Source organism: Pelmatolapia mariae, linkage group LG16_19, assembly GCF_036321145.2.
Source record: "Pelmatolapia mariae isolate MD_Pm_ZW linkage group LG16_19, Pm_UMD_F_2, whole genome shotgun sequence".
NCBI lineage: Eukaryota > Metazoa > Chordata > Actinopteri > Cichliformes > Cichlidae > Pelmatolapia > Pelmatolapia mariae.
Window position 1 is genome coordinate 41,227,023 of NC_086241.1, and position 22,318 is coordinate 41,249,340.

Genomic DNA, 22,318 nt, shown 5'->3' on the forward strand with positions numbered 1-22,318 from the left:
CTCGCCTGCGGTGGTAGTTATTAAGAAAGATGGAAGTGTTCGTTTTTGCTGCGATTACAGGCGGCTGAACGAAGTAACGTGCAAAGATGCATACCCACTTCCTCGCATTGAAGAGTCATTGGATGCGCTCGGTAACGCGCTGTTATTCTCGACCCTGGACCTGACTGCAGGCTACTTCCAAGTGGCCATGAGCGAGGTGGACAGGGGAAAGACAGCGGTTACAACACCATTTGGCTTGTTCGAATGGACTCGGATGCCGTTTGGCTTGTGCAACGCCCCAGCCACTTTCCAGCGGCTGATGGGTATGGTACTGGGGGACCTCAGTTTTGATATACTCCTCGTCTATCTTGACGACATTATAGTCTTCTCCCGGGACTTTGACAGCCACTGTGAGAGGCTTGAGACGGTGTTTGAACGTTTGAAGCAGCATGGGCTGAAGTTGAAGCCGACCAAATGCTTCCTTCTGCGGCCGGAAGTTAAATTCCTTGGCCACGTGATTTCTGCTAAAGGCGTCCAGGTAGACCAAGAAAAGGTCAAGGCCCTGGAGGTGTGGCCGGTCCCAAGGAGTGTGCGAGAGGTGAGGCAGGTGCTTGGATTTATGAGCTACTACAGGCGGTTTGTGCCAAGGTTTGCTCAGTTGGCTAAACCTCTGCATGCCCTGGTTGGGAAGGGGTTGAAAGACACGACAAGGGGCGTCCAGACGTTTGTTTGGACTGGCGAGTGCCAGGAAGCATTGGATGAGCTGAAACGGTGTTTAATGTCCCCACCAATCCTGGCCTACCCCGACTTTAGCCTACCCTTCATATTGACCACAGATGGGAGTCTGCATGGACTCGGGGCTGTGCTTAGTCAAAAGCAAGGGGGCATTGAGCGTGTGGTAGCCTACGCAAGTCGTGGGCTAAGGGGCTCCGAAAAGAACGACAAGTATTACAGCGCATTTAAACTGGAACTTCTTGCGCTTAAATGGGCTGTTACCGAGAAATTCAGGGACTACCTGATGTTCGCCAAGTTCATGGTGGTTACGGACCATAACCCGCTGCGCTACTTGGCAACGGCTAATCTCGGGGCTGTTGAGCAGCGGTGGGTGGCACAACTCGCTGAGTACAACTTTGAGGTGTGTTTCAAGCCCGGGCGGCAAAACACGAATGCAGACGTCCTCTCCAGGATTCCTGATCAGGAGGAACCCGAGCAGGAGGACACGGACAAGGACTTTATTAAAGTGGGTCCTGAGGAAGTGCGTGCATGTCTGTGGCCGGCTAGTGCGGAGAGGGATGGTAGGACTGACCTGAAGGCCAGGGTGCAAGTGACTGCTGGGAAAGCTCTTGGTGGGCAAAGTTGGGAGGAGGTGGAAGTGGCACAGAGAAACGATCCCGTTGTCGGGCCCGTGTATCGGGTGATTGAGAAGGGCACTGGAATGAGCCATGCCGAACTTTGCATGTTAACACCAGGTACAAGGCGACTTCACCAGCAGTTCGACCGCCTTAGGTTTTATAAAGGTGTGTTGTATAGGCATGTTAGAGACCCCCGTGATGGAGAAGAGATCAGGCAGCTCATTGTCCCCGAGATTTTGCAACGTAAGGTATATGAGAACCAGCATGAGCATGGGGGGCATTTCAGTGCAAAGAGTACCCTCGCCGTGATGAGGAGGAGCTATTATTGGCCTACAATGAGTAAAGATGTTCAAGACTGGGTTCAGCAATGTAAGCGATGTGCTTTGGCAAAGGATATCTTTCCTAACCACAGGGCCCCAATGACCTGCAGCAATGTCACAGCACCCCTGGAGGTCCTTGCTATGGACTATACGGTGCTGGAGAAGTCCTGTGGGGGATATGAAAATGTCCTTGTTCTTACGGACATGTTCACCAGGTTCACAGTTGCTGTCCCCACCAGAAACCAGACTGCCGAGACGACGGCAAATGCTTTGCTAAAGCACTGGTTCGCCTACTACGGGTGCCCAGCCCGATTGCATTCAGATCAGGGGAGAAATTTTGAGGCTAGTGTCATAAAAGAGCTGTGTAAGGCCTATGGGATTGCCAAGAGTCGCACCAGTCCTTACCATCCGCAGGGTAACGCGCAGTGTGAGAGGTTTAATAGGACCATGCATGATATGCTCAGAACACTGCCACCAGAGAAAAAAAGGGATTGGAAAACATACTTGCCGGAGTTGGTTATGGCATATAACACTCGTGTGCACTCCTCCACTGGTTATGCGCCTTTCTACCTCATGTTCGGGAGGGACGCAAGAATGCCCCTTGACCTCGTGGGAGGAAAAGACATGAGGGAACCTGAAGCAGACAATCTGGATGACTGGGTCAGGGATCACCATGAGAGGCTTAGGACAGCTGTGGAGGTAGCAAACTCAGCTACTCATGAGGCCTCCAGGAAGAGGAAGAGAATCTATGATCGAAAGTCCCGCGGCGCTCTGCTTCAGTCAGGTGACCGGGTGCTGTTGCGCAACCACAAGCCCAGGGGTAGGAATAAGATACAGGATAAATGGGAACCAAACCCTTATTTGGTGGTGAAGCAGAACCACCCCGACATTCCTGTGTTCACAATCAAACCAGAGAGAGGTGGCTCAGTGAAGGTCGTACATAGAGATCAGCTCAAGTTGTGTACTTTTCAAGCGCCGATACGGCGGTTAAGGCATGTCAGTAGGTTACCAGCAGAAGTGGAGTCGGATACAGACTGCATGGAGGTTTTTTGTGTTCCGCCAGCCCCGTGTGTGTCAAATCCGAACACTCACATTGCCCCAGGGGTCGAAGATGTTGGTAACTGTGTTTCCCAGGGGTTGGAGCCAGATTTAGCGGGGGAAGCACAAGCAGCTATGACTCCTAGCGAACGGGAAGAGAGTGATGGGACCTCAGTGACGAGCGACGAAATGCAGGAAGAGCGAGGTGAAGTTTTGCAGTCTGAGCGTCCATTGAGGCGAACCAGAGGGGTACCCCCTGCAAAGTATAGGGATTATGTTATGAGATGAAGTAATGGGTCACTGTTATGTTCATTTGCTATGTAATGTAAGTCATATGTGAATGATATAGAGTGTTACTGAACAAGTGAGTTAATATGTGTTATTCTGTGTTTGTTACAGGGATGCACGGCCGGAGACGTCGCTGGTGTGGCAGGGTTTAGCTGGGGGGAAATGTGACGGCACATACATATAATTTGTGGAAAATTGTCATGTACGGCCTTTAGCGGCCTGTCTGAATAAGCCAAGAGGAAGTGACATATTGAGGAGAGTGCGCACGCGCTGTGGAGAGCGAGCGGGTGTGCGGTTCCGATCGCGCGCGTGCCATGTACAGCAGAGTCACCAGGAAAGCCCCGCGGTCAGAACGAACCCGAACGACGAGTAGCCGGGAGGTTAGTGGGACGACGGACGGGCATCGCCGTGAGTTTATGTGGAGTTTCCCTCTGCGTGCGGAACCAGACCCCGGTTAGAGCGGACCTCCGGGCGCGGCGCTGGGGTGTAGTGTTGACGGAGATAGCGTGAGCAGGGGAGCTAAGTGAGAGCTAAGGCTAGCTGCCCTTCCCTTTTAGCTCACCCCCGTTTTCAGCGCTATAGGCGGAGTTTGACTGTAGAACCCGTATAGAAAGTGAGGCAGCACGGCCGGCTGTCTGGCAAAGGGCTAGCGTGTTTCCGGGAGGGAGTTGGACGGCTTCGCATTGTCCGGGGACTGCCAGAGCTTCGATACATTCCTCGGACCTGACGTTTAGGACCTCGGGAGTCAGGTGTTTGGATTACCCTGCCACTCAGACGACGTTCCGGTCGTTCACCCTGCTCCAGCTGACTGTATGTGAGAGCATCGCTCTTTTCTAATCTGTTGGTTCTTCACGCCCTGTTTCTCTGGAGACAAAGGTACAGTTTCTGTGTTCTTTGTTTTTTTTGTGAACCTAAGACTGGATATTCTGCTCCGGCTGTGGAATTTCTGGGCAGCCTAACAGACTGAAACTCTGGTTCACGGCAGCTACACCTAGAACTGTTTATTGGTTTCATACACCAGGGACAATTCACTGGATTGGACTTTACTGTAAAGATTGGAACTATTTTTTTTGTGTGTTTGGACATTGCAAGTAACGTGATGAAGCTGTGTTAACAATTCTAGATAAGAGAATTTCTGTGTTAACTTTAATTGTTCTTCTGTACTGTGATTTTTGCGCCCTTTTTCTGTGACTAGTGTGGTTTGGCTGGGGTTGAAAACTCACAACATTGGGTCTCACCAGCCTGTTTGATTTATTTTATTTTATTTCTTTTATTTCTTTGGTCTTGGGGAGTTTCCTGGCTTTCGCCCTTTGCTCTCCAGGGCCCTGTTAGAATTGATAATCAGTTTTGGTTCATGAGGGCCATCCGAACAAATAAAAGGGGCCACGTTGTTTAAAAAGTCGTTGCTATATGCTTCTGTCCAACCCAGGTTGCCTTGGAGTAGGGGCACCCGAGTTGTCTGGTTAGGTACAGAAAAAACGGAGGTAAGCGAGGCTGTGTTAATATTCAGCACGTCAGGCACTGTTTGTTTCGCAGGTTTGGGCCCCGGAGCCCTTCTTCTGTGCCTGTAGCAGCCAGATAGCTAAAACCATTCTTACAGGAGTAAGTATCAGGGTCAACTGTACTAAGGGGGGTCACGGACTCAGTTCCCACCGCTCTTTCGTCGTTCAGGGCAGCCTGTGCACCTATTCACCCCTACATAGCTGGGCTAGCGCCCCTTACATGTAACACTGCTGTATCCACCGGATTCCAGCCAGAGTGGATTCTGGAGTCTTCCACGCTCCTGTCAGTGATCCTCCATCTGGATGGATGATAACAACCTTCTGAACAATCTAGCAGGTGGATGGCCCATATCTATGGGACTGATGTCTGCTAATAACGCCCATTGTATGGACTGATAACATCCGCAGCGGGTGAATAAAGTCACCCGGTCGCTAGCTGTGCCATTACCCAGCATACACCTCTCCCTCCATAAATGCAATAAACGATACAAAAGTAATGGCATATAATTAATTTATCTGCTGTATCTGCTGTTTCTCAGGTAGTTGTTTACATTATATAATATATTGTGTTCAGTACACGTCACTACAATGTGATTTTGGAAATGTATAAATATACGAACAACAGGCTCTTCCGCGGCAATCTCTTGTCGTCAATAAACAACGATTAGGGAGCAGCATAGTATTCAATAGGAGGACCCTGCACGTCACTTCTCGACGCCAGGGGGGTACCCTGCGCGTCGATAAGTGAAGCAGAGGGAGCCTGACCATGCGTCACACATTTGACGAGTTGGGAGTGAGAACGTGTTGTCAAAACATACACCATTGAAAAAAGTACAATAGAATAAGTTTGAATCCAAAAATATAAAAAGAACCTAGGATATTTACAAAAATGTTGATATACAATAATAGATTAGATTAGATTAGATTAGATGAAACATTATTAATCCCTCGGGTGGGTTCCTCCGGGAAATTCAGTTTCCAGTAGCACAGCACCAACAGAAGTTGCATGTTACAGATACAATAAAGGGGAATGAGAGCAAGGATATAAACATAAATATACCATATTGTGAAATACCCTCCACACACGTACACACACGCAGAGTACTTTGTCGCCAGCGGCCACGTTTATTTATAGATTCAGGTTTGTTGTGACAGCACACAGTCTGACAGCTCCGGTCTCAGCTGAGTCCCGGCTTTCTTTCCGCTCCTCTCCCGTCTCACTAAAAAGGCAGGAAAACTGTCATTAGTCCAAACGCCATCAGCTGTTCTCACCTGCCTCTCCAGCACCGCCCCATCGAGCTCACTGCGCCACTCCTCCTCTGCAGCCGCGCCCGGGACCACACCTCCGCCACACCCCCCCACCGCCCGACTGGGGCTGGGGAACCGTCCGGCCGAACCTACTCCCCCCCCCGCGAGCGAGAGAGGAAATCGGCCACAGCCATCTGCGCCCCCGGCCTATGGACCACCTTGAACTTAAAGGGCTGTAAAGCCAGATACCACCAGGTGATCCGGGCGTTGGCATCCTTCATGCGGTGGAGCCACTGCAGCGGGGCATGGTCCGAGCAGAGGGTGAACGAGCGCCCCAGGAGGTAATAACGAAGGGAGTCGACCGCCCACCGGATAGCCAAGCACTCCTTCTCCACGGTGCTGTACCGGCTTTCACGCTCCGTCAGCTTCCGGCTGATGTAAAGGACGGGACGGTCGGCCCCCCTTACCTGCTGGGACAAAACAGCCCCCAGCCCTCTGTTCGAGGCGTCAGTCTGCAGAACAAAAGGGAGGGAAAGTTAGGAGTATGAAGCGGCGGCTCTCCACAGAGAGCTTTTTTTACCTGCACAAACGCCGCCTGGCACTGCCCCGTCCACTGAACCAGATCTGGAGCACCCTTCCGGGTGAGATCGGTCAAGGGGCTGGTCAGCTGCGCAAACCCCGGCACGAAACGACGATAGTAACCTGCCAGCCCCAGAAACCGTCTCACCTCCCTTTTAGTCTTGGGGCGCGGGCAGGATGCGATAGCCGCCGTCTTCTCCACCTGTGGGCGCACCTGCCCGCCCCCCAAGTGGTACCCCAGATACTGCACCTCCCTCCGTCCAACCGCACACTTCTTCGGGTTGGCCGTGAGCCCCGCCCTCCTCAGGGACTCCAGGACCGCGGCCACCCGCTGCACATGCTCCGCCCAGGTGTCGCTGTGGATGATCACGTCATCCAAGTACACTCAGAAAAATTAGGGTTCTTAAATGGTTCTTCAGATGTCTCTATGGTTATTTAAAGAACCATCATACGTCAAAGAACCTTTTTATTTTTAAGATGGTTCTTTAGCTATTACAAATGGTTCTTTAAAGAACAAAAGGTTCTTCATCCTTAGCTATCTGAGTTTGTCAGTGTAAGATGGCATAAATATTCATTCACTTTAATGAGCGTGTGAATTATACTGTGTGTTTTATTTGTGTGCGTGTGCGGGGGGCAGATGGTGGGATACTGAATATTCAAATTAAAGTTAGAAACACTTGCTTAAAAATATGCAGGGTGGGTGCTGGGGGCCAAAGCCTAAAGACCCCCAGCACCCACCGTGCAAACCCACTGATCACAAATAATGTGGTAACAGAATATAGAATTTATTACATGGTGAATTTATAAATTAAAAATCTATTTGGGGAATATTAGACAGATTCAGATACTGATCTATATCAATCTCTCTCTTTCTCTCTCTCTCTCTCTCTCTCTCTCTCTCTCTCTCTCTCTATATATATATATAGATAGATAGATAGATAGATAGATAGATAGAATAATAATAATACTAGTTACTGTGAACTTTACAAACCACCCAGCAGTATGTAAAGTCAAATTATAAAATAATATAAGTAAATAACAATTGCACATGTGATCTGAGTACTTGTTTATCACATCGCGATTTATTATTATTTGTGTCGAGCCAAATAAATGACAGAGAGAGAGATGGAGAGTGAGAGAGACGTTAGAACACGTCGTACAACCAAAGGGGGAGGGGGGGAAACTGTAGGGATGCGCATGCGCACACAGATCGCGCGAGCCTTGAACTTTCTAAGGAAAAAAAAAACTTTCTCTCCGGTGGTGACGGTGGATAACAGTATCAGTACCTGCTGGTCTTTAAAGGATTCCTGGACTGTTGGAAAAGGTAAAACATTTTCATAAAACCTTTTTATTGTTTTGTTTTTGTTACTTGTCATTGTAGCTTGCTGTTAATGTTGTGCTAACAGTAATGGTTAGCTATGTTAGATACGTTAGCCTTTGACGTTAACGCAGTTTAGTATCCAGTATATAGAACTGTTTTCCTAACACAACCACTGTTACAATTAAGTGAAGGTGCTCCCAATTAATTTGGCCTCTAAAATATGTGGCTCTATTGCGTGCTGCGTACACAAACTAATGTCAGCTAGACAGATATTAAAATGAATAATATTGTTAAAGTCACCAAAATGGCGCCTGAAGCCTGTTGTGTGAGCTCTGTGTCTGGTCTACAAAACTCAGAAATTCAGTAGCCTGTACTTTGAATTCTGTAAGAGCTGTATAAAATACAGCAATGCATAAGTGTTTTGAATAAATAGAAATGTGACACATGAGAAGTTGTGTCTTTGACTGTTACTGTATAAATTATTTTTAGAGTAGTTGGCAAATTATGCTCCGGTCATTTGATGTTACCAAGATAATGTCCTTTTTTAATATAGTTAAATTTTTTATGTACATTTCATTTATCCAACATCATACATTAGGCAAAAAAAGGTCATCATACTAACAAGACCAGATAATCCAAAGCATAAAATAATCAATTTTTATCTGAAGAAGGTTTAAAAGTTAGAATAAACGGTGGTATAGTGGTTAGCGCTGTTGCCTCACAGCTAGAAAGACTCTGTTCAATTCCCGGGGTCAACCGGGTGCCTTTTTGTGTGGAGTTTGCATATTCTCCCTGTTTGTGTGTGTGTTTCCACCCACAATCCAAAGACATACATATCTGAATGACAACCTTGCCATGGACTGGCAACCTGTCCAGGGTCTACCCCGCCTAAAAAAACAGGTGGGATAGGCTCCAGCACCCCTCCGATCCTTATGACGATAAAGCGGCTTGGAAAATGAATGAACAAAAAATAAATAAATAAATAAATAAGTTTTTGATGTCACAGAATAAAACAATGTAATTCATGTAATACATGTAATGCATTTTGTTTTCTTTTAACAGATCATGGCTCAGCAGTGGACTGTTGGAGAAGTATCTCTTTGGCTTGGGGAAAATGAATTGGCAGATTATCAACAGGTCTTTGTAGGTGAGCATTTCTATGGATGTGCCATATCAGTGTCCACGGTGCTCCACAAGAAAACCAACATATGAAAAACTGCTGAAACATCAACAGATATACCATGAAAGTGAATGTGGATTCTTCATTATCTGCGGACTAGAAGACTGTCCCAGAAAGTTTTTGTCTGTGAAATCTTTGAAAAATCACATAAGGAAGAAACATAAATATCAGAAACAAGGATTAGAGTCTGCCCCAGACTGTGACCCTGTCATCCAGGAAACTGTTGAATTTCCCCAATCATCTGAACGAGCTCTGAGTGAACTTATAGAGAACTTTACAGAGACTGTGAGAAAACAACTGGCATTGTTTTCCTTGAATCTTCAAGAGAAAAGTATTGTAAATAGAAAAGTTCAAACATTTGTTCTTAGTGAAGTAGAGTCACTTTTCAAGTATTTTATTGAAAACTATAGGGAGATATTTACTAAATGTTTGCAGACTCTTAATTTTGATATATCAAGTTTGCATTATATTGATGACAATAGTTTGGTAGAACATTGCTTCAGTGCAGTCAGCAACACATATCAACTAGACAAATACTGTGTTGATAAATTAAACTTGATTGAACCTGTTGAATGTATCCTGGGGATAGATCCTTTTACTGGGAAACAGGACACTTTTCAGTATATTCCACTTCTAAAAGTCTTAGAATTAATATGTAATGATCCTAACATTTTAAGACAAATTTTTAGGCCAGATCCCCGTGCTCCTGAAAGCTTAACAGATTTTAGTGATGGGAAAATTTACAAAGAAAGTGATTTTTTTAACACAGACAACCCACATTTGAGAATTCAGTTGTACAGTGATGAATTTGAAGTTGCTAATCCATTCGGATCAAAGAAACTTCTACATAAAGTGTCTGCATTTTATTTTACTTTGGGAAATATTTCACCAAAAGACAGATCTGTTTTAAGACATATTCATCTGTTGATACTTGTCAAACATAGATTGGTGAAAACATATGGATTTGAGAAAATATTAGAACCATTAATTTGTGACCTACAGGTTTTGCAAGAACGTGGATTACGATTAAAATTTGAAGACAGACAGTACTGCATCAAAGGTGGTCTGGCCACAATATCTGCAGACAACCTAACCTCTCACACACTTGCGGGTTTTAGCTGCTCATTCAGTAATGGTAGAATATGCAGGTTTTGTATGTGTCATTACGAGGACCTGTCTAAGATCATTAGTGAGGGAGATTGTGTTCTTAGGACAAAGACTGTTCATGCATACCATCTGCAATGTGTTGAAGATGAGCCCCACTGTAGGTCAGTGTATGGTGTAACTGGCCCATGTGCCTTCAACAAGCTGTCATATTTTGATACCACAAATGCATTCCCACCTGATGTAATGCATGATTTTCTTGAGGGGGTCATTCCTCTTGTTTTGAAGTCTGTTTTAAAAGCCTTGCACAAGGACAAAACCGTTACTATCCAAGAGGTGAATGACAGCATAAGGAATTTTAGTTTTGGACAGAATGACTGCACCTCCAAACCTGCTCTAATACCTGAGAAGGTAGCACTGGATGGAAATATCTCTGGAACTGCTGTTGAGAAATGGACATTATTTAGGACTCTGCCTTTCCTCATAGGCTCCAGGATTGAAAATGGCAACAAGTTTTGGCAGCTTTATCTTTTGGTTCGAGAAATAGGAGAGATTATTCTTGCTCCAACCATCAGCACTGACTGGATTAGTAATCTACATGAACTGATCACTTACTTTTTGACAGATTTCAACAATCTGTTTCCTGGTGTGTTTACACCCAAGCTGCATTTTCTGCTACATTATCCTCGGCTCATCCTTGATTATGGGTCACTCCGCTCTCATTGGTGCATGAGGTTTGAAGCCAGACATCAATATTTCAAGACAGTAGCAAGAATCACCAATAACTATATTAATATTTGTCAGACTTTGGCAAAGAGGAATCAGCTTCGCCAATGCTGGGAGTGGCAGCCTGAACGGATCATCAGAAGCGATCATACACAAGCAGCAGTTAATAACTTATCACTTCAAGAACTTCCAGTGAACTTGCAGATTTGTTTGCAGAACTTGGAGACAGCCGTTACTGTGGATGAGAAACTCTGGACGAGTAAATGCATCATTTTAAACTCTGTAAAATATGCAGTTGGAGATTTCTTCATTTTGGAACTTGTGCATGCAGAGCAAATTCCACTGTTTGTGAAAATAGTCCTGATTGTGTATATCAGGGCAAACTGGTTTCTTGTTGGAAGACTTTTCACAACACTGGAGTTTATAAGACACCTTCAATCATACCACATCAGAGAGACTGATGATCTGTTGATATTCAAGCCTGGGGATGAGGTAGACTTTCATGCTTTGGACGCATACAGATGTGATGGTCAAGACTTCATTACACTGATCCACCGACCTTTTAAGACAGTCCATACAAAAGTTAGGTAAGATACATCCTAAACCATGACTTTTTAGTTAGGAGTTGTCAACCACTGTTAAAATGATTTTAACAACTTTTTGGCTATTCCACAGGTCTGTCATCATCTACAGTCACTAATGAACTAATGAAGCTGTCTTTTTAGTAATGTTTTATGATATTTTTATTCTTTATCTTCGACATGCTCATTTCTGTTTAGATCCTGTCTTATTGTTTTTCTGTGCCACAGACAATGAAATCGATGGATCGACACTTCTGCAGATGACTGAAAGAATGAGTGAGCGTCTTTTTCCAAAAGTGAAAGACCAAGTGAAATTCTTGTCTGCTGTAGAGAAGCTGAAAGAGTGAGTCTTAAATTGACTGGACATGATTCACTGAATTGTACATTCATACAATTCAGTGTTTCCTCTCCCCTAGGTTTACGGTGTTGGAGGGTGGGGGGCAAGGGGTTGACGCAAGCCTTGTTCTGTTTCTCCAGCGTTGATGTGCATCACACACCCATTTACTTTCAAAATTGAAATGTCACAGCCACTGTACTCTTACTCTGTTATGATTCCGAGCAGCTGTTATTGTGCGTTTTAAATATGCGGATATTCCTGATGCAGGACACAAGGACACGCATATTCATGTCTTGTAACAAACTCTAAACATACATTCTTCTTCTTGCAGTGGAAGACAACACAAAGAAAAGCATACTGTGCCAGCACTCCAACCTATGTTTAACTGCAAAGTGCACTTTCCTCCAGCTGTGCTCACTGCGTTGACCAATAAAGATGCAGCACTAAAGTCACCCACCAAGAACAGACTCAAAAACATGCTTATTCAAGCACTGTTTGACCACTTGAGTAATGAGACAATGTAAGTCTATATATAATTAAGATTTGATTCATTTAAAATACAGTATGTATATCAGAATTTAAGTTCATCATTCAAAATTTGCAGGTATCCCTCTCATGTGCAGTATGTAGAGCTTCTGAGGACTGTCCTTCTGAGTTTTCCTTTTTTGAAGGAGAGTTATGGCTCTGGATATGTAAGTATTTCTGAAAAACAAACATTGATAAAATTGTCCAACAAATTGTCTTTGAATTGCCTTATTATCGGCTAACGAGTGTAATATGCTAACATTTTCTTTGTTACATATTCAGAGGTTATTTGTTCCCTTGTGGCCACTACAATACAAGTATTAGTATTGGGATTTTTGAGGCAGATCTCGTGCAGTATGGTCAAACAATAAATAAAATATCAATTGCCCTTTTAAATTAATTAATGTTTCATTTCTTATGAAATATATTAGCTCTGTTCGCCTTTGTATCAGGATAGTGTAGTTTTTGTATTTAAAAAATTAAATTTGAAAATAGGGCAGGGATAGCTCAGTAGGTAGTGTGGTTGCCCCATGATCGGAAGGTCGGGGGTTCGAATCAACTGAACGGCTACCCTGAGGTACCCTTGAGCAAGGTACCGTCCCTACACACTGCTCCCCGGGCGCCTGATTAGTGGCTGCCCACTGCTTCACTGAGTGAATGGGTTAAATGCAAAGAGAAAAAATTCCCCACGGGGATCATTAAAGTATACATTATTATTTTTTTATTATTAAATGGTAAAGGTATTAACATATAGACTAAAAGATCATGATGAGTATGCTTGTAGGACATAATGCCATTAATACTTTATCTAATCTTTATCTACCTTTTATAGTGTATTTAGCCAATCTAAAGTGCTCCAAACCTTTATATCATGTGTTCGATCAACTCCTAAGAGTTAAAGAAGAGATCTGTAAATAGGAACTAATTAGGTTATGACATGATTACAGCAAACCTACCAGCTTTATGTCACTCAAAGTTTCCTGGTAAATGTCTTGTATTAAGGGAGGACCTAGTTGCACCTATTTATGAATAATTAGTTACATTTTTATCGTTTGTAGGATGCTCTGCATGAGTCTGTCAGGAACAAGTTTAAAAAGGAAAGAAGACCACTAGTAGACGTAGAGGAAATTGAAAAAATGAGACAGAAATACTCAGTTCCAAATTCAGGAAGAAAAAGATCATCAGATGTCCAGCCCTGTATCCTTTTGAAAAAAACCAAGGCAAGTTAAATATGCTCAATGTTTGTTTGCCATTTTAAATTGTACATAAAAGTTAAAAGTATTGTTTTGTTTTGTTTTTTCTCTCAATATTTGCTAAACTTTTTAATAACCAGGATATCAATCCTCTTGACGATGGGGAGGATGAAAGGAGCACCGACCAACATGTATCAGTGATTAAGCAAGAGTGCCAAAAAACTAGGCCAAATGTGGATGTCATTCAAACGCACCTCAGGAAAATACAGAAGTACAGAACACACTACATTCTTCAGCATACTACTGAAGAGGTTCTACGAGAATTCCCATGTCTCACTATCCCTGTTGTGGTGAGTGTTTTATCAAAAACTGCAGCAAAAAACAACAATAACAATAGTGCACAGCAAAAACACGAATATGTACTGATGTGCTGCACATTTATACAGACTTCTAATAATCACGTACCTACAGGACAGGCAAAGTGACTGAATCAGCAGATTTATTTCATGAGTAATAAAACTACACTAACAGAACACTAACAGAAATTGCCACATTGACTATGTCTTTCTCTTTGGTTTTATTTTCATGCTACAGGATAATTTTGGACCAATCTGATGCCAATGATAGTTTTTTGGGAAGAATAGTCTAAACATCCCTTTTGCACAGCAATGTGTACTTGACAATTAAAGTAAACAAGTGCAAAATTATAATTTGTTCTCTAATCATAATTGATGTGTAAAATAATGATTGTTTTGGTTTGCTATATAATGGTATATATTATGGTACAAAGCTAATATGTATATGTTTATCCTTTATTTTAGCTTCTTGAAGAGGCTTCCATGTTACTTAAAACTGATGTGGACAAAAAAGTAATCCGAGGATTCAGTAAGTTGGCAGCGAAGCTTGTGTCAATAGCCCCAAACAGCAACCTTAAAAGCCTTTGCTTAAAATCTGTTGATGAGAGCCAGACAGACACTGAAAGAAAAGGTGAGGGCACTTGGCAATAATGAGCAAAAACATTTTCAACTCCTATCTCAGATACCACTTTTTAAGGTTTCACATACAGCACATTAGTAAACACAGTGTCCCTTACAATATCCACAGACTGACATTTCTCCTTCCTCGTCTCTGCACTGATGTACTTTAAGATTTAACTGATATACCCTTGATGCTATATATATCTCTATGAAGATTTTCAGTCATTCACACAATGTTTATCCCAAAAAATGTTCAGAGGCAGCTAGACTTGCTCTGCAAGTTCTTTAGGACTCATATTATTTAAAGCTAGCAACTTACAGAACTAAACAACATTTTGGGGGTTTTGTATAAATGCTTAACATTTACACTGAATTACACTGAAATGTTAATTAGGCATACATTTACTGCACTAATGCTTATGTTCTGCAAGACATTCGACTCCTGATGAAGGCACTCATATGGCCTTTACTGCTTTGTATTAACAAAATTGGCCAGAAAATATTTACATATTTCTCTTTATTTTCCAGGTCAGATAGTAAACACAGCTGTTCTTCTCCTGCCATCTATTTTCAAAGAAAATGCCTCTCATCTCTTCGTCATAAATAAGGTAAATTTAGATTTTTTTTTTGGTATGGTGAGGGGGGGAGGAGGAGTCTTGAACTAATCCAGTATTTTACAGGAGTTTTATACTTTCATTGGGACACCTGTTTATACTTATTTAAACTATACTCATTTCAATAATTTAATTTCTGTTTCAGCATCCACCCAGCCCAATACCTACAATCGTACTCAGCAGCAGTGACGGCAAGCCCTTGAGTGATTCAACTGAGGTCAATGTCCAGATGGATGGACAAAAAATGATTCTGGACAGTGGGGAAATGGACATTTCATTGGCGATGGGTATTGTCTTCTCCCTGTACCATGTCTACAATGTTGCCTATCCAAGTGAACTAAAAAAGACATTTTGCTTTTTGGAGGCATTTGTTCTCAACTTGGGAACTCTGACTACACCTGTACCAGTAGCTGTGCAAAGAGTGGCAAATGCATTAAATATCTCCTAGATTGCCAGCATAGTGCAGGTGAGAGACTGAAATTGTCCCAATGTGGACTAACAAAGGACCATGAGTCATCAAATTAAACTTAACTTACATAAGGCTGCAGTTCATTGATAATTTAAATAAAAATATTGTTCCTGAAATAGTTTTACTGAAAATGCAAACATGCTGATGAAAATGTGTTGTTTAGTTGTCTGTTATGAAAGTATTGCTATTTCTAATGTAATAATTGTTGTTTTATCTATAGTATAATATTTATATGTATTTATTTATAGTATAGTAAAGATATTTAATTATTACTTTTTAAATGACTTATATGCTACTATTAGTAGTGTTGTTGTGCTTAGCGTTAAAATGCCTTTTTGTCTTTTTCTGTAATACAAAATGCCAATAAACCATTAATATGTCTATGTGCTTGTATTTATTTTACCCTACTCTAATTCAATTTAAGATGCATTTTATTTTGAAAGTTCTTTAAAGAACCACTCAGAAAAGGGTTCCTTAAGATGGGTCTTTAAAGAACCATTTGAAAGACCTTTTTAAAAATAGTTCTTCAAAGAACCATTTTAAAAAAGGTTCTTTGAAAAACCTTTAAAGGTGCCCCAAAGAACCATTTCTTGATGGTTCTTTGGGGCACCTTTAAAGGTTCTTCAATGAACCACTGAAAGAAATGGTTCTTCAAAGAACCATTGTGGCACCAAAAAAGGTTCCTCTATGGCATCAGTCTAAAGAACCACTTTTGGTTCCAGTTGGCACCTTTATTTTTCTGAGTGTAGGCGGCAGCATATGCAGCGTGCGGACGCAGCACCCGGTCCATGAGGCGTTGAAAGGTGGCCGGGGCTCTGAACAAGCCGAACGGAAGCGTAACGAATTGGTACAAACCGTACGGAGTGGAGAAGGCCGTTTTCTCCTTGGACTCGGCAGACAAGGGAATCTGCCAGTAGCCCTTGGTTAAATCCAGTGTCGTGAAAAAACGGGCCGTGCCCAACCGATCCAGGAGCTCGTCGACTGGGGCATGGGATAAGCATCAAAGCGTGACACCTCATTCACCTTACGATAGTCGACACAGAACCATATAGACCCATCCTTCTTTACCACAAGAACGATGGGGCTACACCAGGCGCTGTGCGACTCTTCTATCACTCCCATTTTCAGCATTTCTGCCAATTCCCTCTGAACAATTTGCCGTTTATGCTCAGGGAGCCTGTAGGGCCGTGAACGCACCGTCACGCCAGGCTGCATTTCAAAATGGTGCTCAATGAGAGCCGTTCGGCCGGGCAGGGGGGAGAACACATCCGCAAAACGCTGTTGTAACGCGACAACGTCCGCTCTCTGAGCCTGCGTGAGATGGTCATCACAAGGGAGGGAGGCGGGAATGATGGAATTTGGTACCTCCGGCCCCAACTCATCTCTCTCCTTAATCAGGCTTACCAGAGCAGCGGTTTCAGCCTCTCTCCACGCTTTAAGGAGATTGAGGTGATAAATCTGCGTGGCCCCTCCCCTGTCCGACCGAGCGACCTCATAGTCAACGTCCCCAACTCGCCGTGTGACCACAAAGGGCCCTTGCCACTTGGCGAGCAAACGGGACCTCTATGAGTGGGAGCGGGCGCAAAGGCGCTTTTGGTATGGCCGGCTGATTAACCAGTTGGCAGTCCGGGCAGGACGCGCACCAGCGGCGCACATCCGCGCGGATGCCTGGCCAATAGAATCAGTCCGTTATTCGCTCCAGAGTTTTTTCATATCCCATATGCCCCGCCATAGGGTTATAGTGAGCCGCCTGGAAAATCGTTTCCCGGCGGCCCTGTGGCACTAACAACTGTGCGTGTGTTTCCTCCGTGCGAGCGTCACGACTCACTCGATACAACCTATCTTTTAATAAAATGAATCGCGGGTAGGTCCGCACGGCTTCAGCCGACAGGCTCGGAACCGTCGGCGATGATCCTCCGGGGTGAGCCCCATCCTGTCCACCACCGCCCGGCTCACATCCTGGAAGCTGCTCCGCGAGGTCGGCGGCAGACTCAGGGCCGCCGTCTGAGCCTCCCCTGACAGCAGAGGAAGCAAACGCGGAGCCCACTCCACCTGCGGCCACTGGCAGGCCTCCGCCGTGGCACGAAAAGTCTCCAGGAAAACCTGGGGGTCGTCCCCGTCGCCCATCCGGGGCACCGCCACCGACAGCGGGGGGGTTTTCGGCGGCGCAGCCGCACCAACCAGCCGCTCCAGAACCTGGGTCTGCCGGTCTGCCTGCTCCTGCAGCTTGGCCAGGTGATTGCGCTGGGCCGCCGCCTGATCCTGGCTCATTTTCGCCATCTCCGCCAGCATTTGCGCCAAGAACTGCAAAGGCTGGGCGGGCGGCACAACATGTGGGTCAGACATCCCCACGTGTAGAATTAAAGAAATTAGTTTACTGCTGAACTGTATATAACCAGCATCCTTATCATTACATTAATTATCATTTCATCAAAGCATTTATTGAAGCTGTTGGCATTATGTTATAATTTGTATTACAGGGGTTATCATAATCAAATATTAACATGTTTATTACCGGTGCAGTTATAACCACTTTAAATCGTTGAGGTAAATCTATCATCTTAAAAGCTTATAGTTACAGGTGACACAAGGAGGACAAGTCCATGGGGACCTCAAAGGCCTGAGATCATCACCATATTTGGATGGATGCCAGAAAGGGGAACTTCTGTGTCTGCAGTTATCTCTTAAAATACATGAATGTTCTGTACATGCAAATTATGTGATTGTAAACGCAAGAGGGGGCGTTACAATACCCTGATGTTATAAAAGCAATCTAGAGTGTATTTTGGGTAGAGATGTACAACTGATGTTTTGCAGTTTACACCTCTCCACGCTGCGTGCATTCATTAAAATCAATTGTTTGACCGACCTCTTCTGGACCATCATTGTTTTACTCTCGTCCTCAATTTCGAACCCGTAACACACGTAAAGAGGGTTTCGGCACCACTGTGAAATACCCTCCACACACGTACACACACGCAGAGTACTTTGTCGCCAGCGGCCACGTTTATTTATAGATTCAGGTTTGTTGTGACAGCACACAGTCTGACAGCTCCGGTCTCAGCTGAGTCCCGGCTTTCTTTCCGCTCCTCTCCCGTCTCACTAAAAAGGCAGGAAAACTGTCATTAGTCCAAACGCCATCAGCTGTTCTCACCTGCCTCTCCAGCACCGCCCCATCGAGCTCACTGCGCCACTCCTCCCCTGCAGCCGCGCCCGGGACCACACCTCCGCCACACATATACACATATATAAATACAGAATATATAATATGGATAAATAGGAATACCAGTGGATTGCACATTTGAGTGAGTCTATTGCACAGTGATAGTACAAACCTGTACAGGATCTTAGAAGTGAATATATTGTAGCAAAATTAAGTTCCAATGTTGGCATTTTTACCAGGTTGCTTATACAGTCTAGAAAAAAGCAGCGAGGAGACATGATGTAAAGTATTTTGTAACTCCTTAATTTTCTCTCACAATTTTCCTTGACCTCATGACTTCATGAGGTCATTTTTTTAACACTTCAGCTGCAACCAAAGACTATGAAACACGGAAATGTAATGAAAAGATCAATAGTAAGAAAGACAAAGACAAAAATGACGTAAATGAAAATAAGACCAAAAACTCAATACTTATTAAAAATCTGACATCTGGCCTTTATCTAACTGCATGTGCTTTCAGAGCATGTGTGTGTTTACTGGCTATATTTAGTCTTGTGGATCCAGGTAGTCACACAGAGGTCTGTGAGAGGGAGGTTTTTTGGTGCATTGGCCGAGGGTTGAGGGGAGAGAGACTTGGAGATTGAGACCGAGAGGGTCCGAGGTGCTCAAACGGGCAGACACGAGTCAGTGGTCGAAGTGAGTGGACATAAGCCGGCTTATCTAAAGGTAAGGCACTACCTGTTGAATTATTTCCAAACTGTGCCAGATTGACGATTACAAAATTGAAAGTCTACTCACTGACATTACTGGTAAAGGTCTGTTTTGATTTTGGTGAAAATCTCATGAGAATGGAAGTTGAAGTAATGATAATGAAGTATAAATGACAGTACTGAGTAAAGAGAATAAGAGAAAATAAGTAAAGAGTAAAGAGAATAAGAGAAAATAAGTAAAGAGTAAAGAGAATAAGTGTATTTAAAGCAGTTGGACTGCAGAGTGAATTTAGAGTTATAGGTTATTGGCGAAGTGTTTGTGACATTAAAGTCTCAATTGAATATAAAGCCGGGCTTGGACACCGATATGGTGGGTTTGTGATTTTTGGGGTGTCTTCAAAATAATTAAATTGTATAGAACGGGACTCTGGGAGTCTAACAAGTGCATTGTTCGGAGGTGACGCTCCCAATTTCCTGGGGACGCTCAGGATTTTCCTTTGGAAGGGATAGTTCGATTGGCAATCGTGGACAACTGAGGACGGTCCAAAATAGCTACTGACTGGGTCAGTTTACCGTCCGGGGCGGTGGTTTGCACTTTTTTGGTCAGTAGAAACCGGGTTTCGGGCGTGTAACTTTAACTTAAAACTTCGGGGAAGCCTGGGATGTGAAATGCCCCAAAATAGAGCTTTTCGGCAGGGGTTGAGTTGGTTGACGCTTTTAAATTGTGTTAGGGCATTAGATATGTGACCACGGTCCGGGGCCGAGAATGGTTAATTGATCACAAAAAACTCAGGGAGTTTATCGGTTGGACCGTTAATTTAAATTTTGTCTAAATTCTGTAGGTTGTGCAATATAAGGCCTTGTAAATATTTGATGTATGAGACGTCTCTGTATTATAATTTGACTGTTGGTATATAGATTGTGTCTGTCACGGGGGCTGCAGAAGGCAGGTTATTTTGAGATTGTGTGTCTGTGTCTATGTGAATGAGATGCCTGTGACTTATTTAGAGTGACATTTCCTGTTTACTAATGAGTGGCTAATGACTGACTGCAGAGCCTGGGTTAAGGACGACTTGTATTGGTGTTTTAAGGGAAGAATTGCTTTTATTTACGTAATACTTGTTGAAAGTAATAGGACTTGTGTTTTATTGACTCTTTGTAATCACACCGTGTTTTTTGACTAACATTTTATAACAGTTTGTGTAAATACACATGTTGGATTCAGGGTATTGTGTAGTTGAATATACATGGACAGGGGATGTTTATGATGTAACCTGTCGATGTCACGCTGTGGTTTCAGATACTCATTACGGCTTTTTAGTAACTTCAGTAATAAGGCGATCAGAAGAAGCATTATTAGATTTTGCATGTAGTAGTATTGTTATATTTCGGGCCCTGGAATTATACTGTAGGCAGGATAGAAATCTAAATCCCACTGACGCTGATTGAAAACACATAAGTATATGCACTTAGTACACCCACTCAAGAAATGATGGTGTGACTGATGCTACAAAACTGACCTAAAGAATGGTGATGTGTGTGGAGAAGTGTTAGTTGTCCTGATGTGTGAAAGAGCGCTATTAAAATGTGTGTGAGTGAAATGAAGGCATATTGCTTTTAAATAAAGATTTAGTAGAATTACTGATTATTTGTAGACTGTGAAATTAAAAAGAAGTCTCTGCAGAAGCTGTAGAAACAGGAAACCGTGTGTGTGTCTGGGACAGGAAATGCATGCCCATAAAAGGGAAGCTCACGGTGACAAGTGTGCACCCAGAGTCGAGAGAGAGAGTTAACTCTGGGCAGATGAAGCAACAGGGAGGTTTTAAGATAAACAATGAATATGATACTAATTATATGCTTTAGTGTGTTAATACAGGTGAACGTCTCTAAACCTGGAACCCTTGAGCACAGCAGCAAAAGCATAGATTAACACAATTGGGAAAAACAGGCCACTCTTTGGCTTAAAATTATAGCTTCACCTGGCACTTTGTCCTTGACTCTGAGAAGAAGCTCAAAGGCCAGCTAATCTCCTGATGAAGACCGACAGAACATCGTGGATCAACAGCAGACAAAAGGAACCGAACTATTAACACTGACGACGCCAGCAGCAGCATGTATGCAACATGTACTGTGAATTACAGGCTGGGCAGTTGAACAGTGGGATAAAGAACTGTGGAAAAGCATTGGGCACTGAGTTTCATGTTTGCCATGCTTGAAAGAGAAGACTGAAAGATGGCTGGAGAAGAACAAGACAGTAAATGAAAATAAGATTGACTGACGACTCCAGAAGCAGAATGGAGGAAACCCCATGATAAAATATGCAGGGGGAACTGGAGGCTGGTCAAGAACAGTGTCAAATGACTGGGGGGCACTGAGGCGAAGGAACTGAATGTGGTATTTTGCCAGACTGGAACTTAACGTAAAAGAAGAAGACGGAAAGATCACGACAGAGAAGAAACAGACTGTGTTTGCTTTGAAGGCCGAACAGGACAGTGGGAAGAGAGGGACCAAGGTCAGGTGAACCAGGACAAGTTTGACTGCGAGCATATAGGATATGATTGGGTTGAACTTGAAGGCTGGACTCTTGAGGGTTTAGGGATGTCCACCACATCACAACAAAGAGGTAAACAATACAAAAGGTAAAGATAATCAAAATAACTGACAATTATATTAATGAATAGAAAACGCACATATACAAACTGTTACATGTGAGATTATTTTCGAAACGAATCAGAAGTGAGATAGTTTGAATGTAGAGCTCAGTGAAAAGATGCATAAATTAAATATGAATACATGAAAATGCAATGAATACATAAGGATGCAATGAAGAAGCAGCTTACACTCATGCAATGAAGAAACTGCTTACACTCAATTAAGATGACCACCTGGCATGCAATGAAGAAAACAGCTTACACTGCATTTACATGACCACATAACGCAAGGAAGAACACGCTTACATACATGACATAATTGGTATTTTTGACTAGAAAAAGAGAAATGGGTCGTTTAGGCGTCCGTGATAATAATGAAAATGTTTTAGTTTGTTATTTTCAGGAGTAAAGCAGACCCGGACCAATTCTCCAGATGCAGGAGTCTGAAGAAATTACAGGTT

At 43.5% G+C, this 22,318-nt stretch overlaps 2 long non-coding RNA genes across 2 annotated transcripts; both read left to right on the forward strand.

Moving 5' to 3' along the window:
* Nucleotides 1–12,016: 12,016 nt before the first annotated feature.
* On the forward strand, nucleotides 12,017–13,251 carry LOC134646294 (uncharacterized). The gene is made up of 3 exons (XR_010096653.1): nucleotides 12,017–12,075; nucleotides 12,160–12,247; nucleotides 13,139–13,251. It is a non-coding gene; the product is annotated as an uncharacterized LOC134646294 (long non-coding RNA).
* A 198-nt stretch (nucleotides 13,252–13,449) lies between these two features.
* LOC134646293 (uncharacterized) lies at nucleotides 13,450–14,859 on the forward strand. Its single transcript, XR_010096652.1, has 3 exons — nucleotides 13,450–13,623; nucleotides 14,095–14,260; nucleotides 14,779–14,859. It is a non-coding gene; the product is annotated as an uncharacterized LOC134646293 (long non-coding RNA).
* Nucleotides 14,860–22,318: the final 7,459 nt, after the last annotated feature.